The sequence below is a fragment of the Artemia sp. Qi Xiang Cuo genome, chromosome 11, assembly GCF_049724085.1.
Source record: "Artemia sp. Qi Xiang Cuo chromosome 11, ASM4972408v1, whole genome shotgun sequence".
NCBI classification, from domain to species: domain Eukaryota; kingdom Metazoa; phylum Arthropoda; class Branchiopoda; order Anostraca; family Artemiidae; genus Artemia; species Artemia sp. Qi Xiang Cuo.
Genome location: NC_142804.1, coordinates 67,485,320 through 67,488,367, shown reverse-complemented (window position 1 = coordinate 67,488,367; position 3,048 = coordinate 67,485,320). Strand labels below are relative to the sequence as shown.

At 36.5% G+C, this 3,048-nt stretch overlaps 1 pseudogene; it reads right to left on the bottom strand.

The window, feature by feature from the left end:
- Positions 1-289: 289 nt before the first annotated feature.
- LOC148947267 (ATP-binding cassette sub-family F member 1 pseudogene) lies at positions 290-2,457 on the bottom strand (annotated as a pseudogene).
- Between the last annotated feature and the right edge of the window lie 591 nt (positions 2,458-3,048).

The following is a 3,048-nucleotide window of genomic DNA, read 5'->3' as shown; positions in this document are numbered from 1 at the left end:
CCGACTAATTGTATATTCATGCCTACAAATAATATGCTTCTATGGGGAGGCAGCCCATATTAGATAAATCATCTAGGAAGAGGTTTTTCACCCCAAAAACGCCCGTCAAAACATACCAAGCCCAGAAGAATTAACCATGAAATGAAGGTATATATATTCCTACAGATGCAGGTTCCTTGCGTAACAGGCAATGCACCATTTGAAAACAAATCAAAGCCATGTACTTAAATCAATATCACATAGATGCGTTGTAATCTAGACAGTATCTTGATAATAATTAATTTTGCAACTAAAGATATTGATTTGCTTCTTTGGCAGCAATACTAGGATTATTAATCTGTTCCCCTAAGGCCTCTAATACTTTTTGTCTGTAATTGTCAAAATTGCCCTGCATCTTTTTGATTGTTTGATCTTCAATAACATAGAGGGTAAAATCTTTTATTAGTCGTTCATTGTGAGTGACAATTACAACACCACCTTTATAAGCATTAATAGCTTCCTTTAACGCATCTATAGATTCGATGTCAAGATTATTCGTTGGTTCATCAAGGATCAACACATCCGGGGCAGTATGACATAACTCAGCTATGGCAACTCTAGCTTTCTGTCCACCTGATAGGTCTTTATTCTTAATACTGTGGGCGTGCGATACGAGACCTATTGTGCCTAAGGCCTTTCTTGTTTTTTCATTTGGTAGATCAAAGCGGCGCATTAGATATTCTGTGGGAGATTCATCAGCAGTGAGGTGCTCTTCTGAATGCTGGCTAAATGTTCCAATCTTTAGACGATTATTTAAATATACATTTCCTTTTTGAGGTGTTTTTTCACCAATAAGTAACTTTAAAAACGTGGATTTTCCCACACCGTTTGGTCCCATGATTGCCACACGTGACTCCATATCAATACTAAAGTTTACATTTTTAAATAGGAGTCTATCTGGCATCCATCCATATGTAACGTCACGCATTTCAAGAATAGGAGATCGCAGGTCAGAAGTATCTGGAAAGGAAAATTTTACTATATATTCCTTTGGTTTTTGAATCAATTCAGGAGCCTTAGCGTCCTCGTCAATAGTCAGTTTCGACTTGTTTTTTTCTTTCTTCCTTTTAAGTACACCTTTTTGTTTCGATTCAGCTTGTTGTTTTGACTTTCCTTGGGCTTTCATTGTCTTTAATTTCTTCTGTTGCCTTTCATACTCATTTTGAATCTCTTTCCTTTTTTGTACAGCCATTTTTTTATAAAGGGAATAATTCCCATTATAATAATTTAATTTTTTTGGTCTAAATGAATAATGTCTGTACAGACGTTGTCTAAGAATTCTTGATCGTGAGAAACAATCACCAAAGTTTTTTTCCATCTTTGAAGGTAGTTATCAAGCCAAATAACTGCATTCATATCTAGGTGGTTTGTAGGTTCATCGAGCAGCAGAAGAGTCGGTTCTAAGTATAAGGCTCGTGCGAGTGAAACTCTCATCCGCCAGCCACCAGAGAAGTCTTTTGAAGCTCTGTTTTGCATTTGAGCATCAAATCCAAGACCAGCAAGAAGTTGACGGACTTTGGGTTCTGCTGAATCAGCTCTGATAGCTCTTAATTCGCCATCTACTTCTTTAAGTCTTTCTGCAATTTCTAAATTATATTTCTGACTCTTTTCTTGATACTTTTCAAGTTTTTCTTTTTCGGCCATTAGTTTACAGCGTTCAGTGTCTGCACTTAAAATGATTTGAACTGGTGTTTTTTCAGTCGCTAAAACTTCCTGTTCACAGAGTAATATATCAATATGAGGGGGGATTTGAAGTTTTCTCTCAACAATATGACGAAGCAATGTTGTCTTACCAGCTCCATTTTGACCAACAAGGCCATACCTTCTCCCTTGTGCTACTAACAGTGTGGCATTTGACAAAATCTCAACGCCACGTGCGATAATTGAGAAGTTTTCAACCTTTATATCAACGGCACTTTCTAATACTCCTCGGTTTTTAGAAGATTGCTGTGAAAACAAAAGCGAAAAGGTTTCGTCAAGTGTACTATGGTCGGCAGCAATTTTGTTTTGATCGTTTGCCTGTTGTTTTTTCAATTTCTTTTTATCCTTGTGCGAGAGCTTTAGTATGTTGGTTTGAAGTTTCTGAGGCTCAGCTTGTTGAAAATCCTCATCAAAATTTTCCTCAAACACTTCCTCATCAAAATCTTTGGCGACTGGTGTCTTTTCCTCTCTTTTTTCTTTTTCAGAAGCTGTAGAAATTACAGCAGCTGTTTGGGAATTTCTCCTTGATTTTTCTTTGATGACTCTTCCAGGGATTTTCTCTTCTTTCGTTGCTTCTTTCTTCAGTAGTGTTAATCTCTGTTCGGTGTCAACCTTTATATCAAAGGCACTTTCTAATACTCCTCGGTTTTTGGAAGATTGCTGTGAAAACAAAAGCGAAAAGGTTTCATCAAGTGTACTATGGTCGGCATCTCCCATTTTTGATGCTGCAATTTTGTTTTGATCGTTTGCCTGTTGTTTTTTCAATTTCTTTTTATCCTTGTGCGAGAGCTTTAGTATGTTGGTTTGAAGTTTCTGAGGCTCAGCTTGTTGAAAATCCTCATCAAAATTTTCCTCAAACACTTCCTCATCAAAATCTTTGGCGACTGGTGTCTTTTCCTCTTTTTTTTCTTTTTTAGAAGCTGTAGAAATTACAGCAGCTGTTTGGGAATTTCTCCTTGATTTATCTTTGATGAATCTTTCAGGGATTTTTTCTTCTTTCGTTGCTTCTTTCTTCAGTCGTGTTAATCTCTGTTCGGTGTCAACTTTTTTTTCACCTGATTTGTTGCCCTGTTGTTTTTTAAATATCGTTTTATCCTTATGCGGTAGTTTTGGTAAGTTGGAGTCAAATTTCTTAGACTCAACTTCTTCAAATTCCTTATGAAGTCCTTCCTCATCAAAATTTTCGGCAACTGGTGTCTTTTCCGCTTGTTTTTCTCTTTTAGTAGTTTCATATTTTGCAGATGCTTTTTTAGCATTTTTCCTTGATTTTGCACTGACATCTTTTTCAGGGAGGTTTTCTTCTTTTTT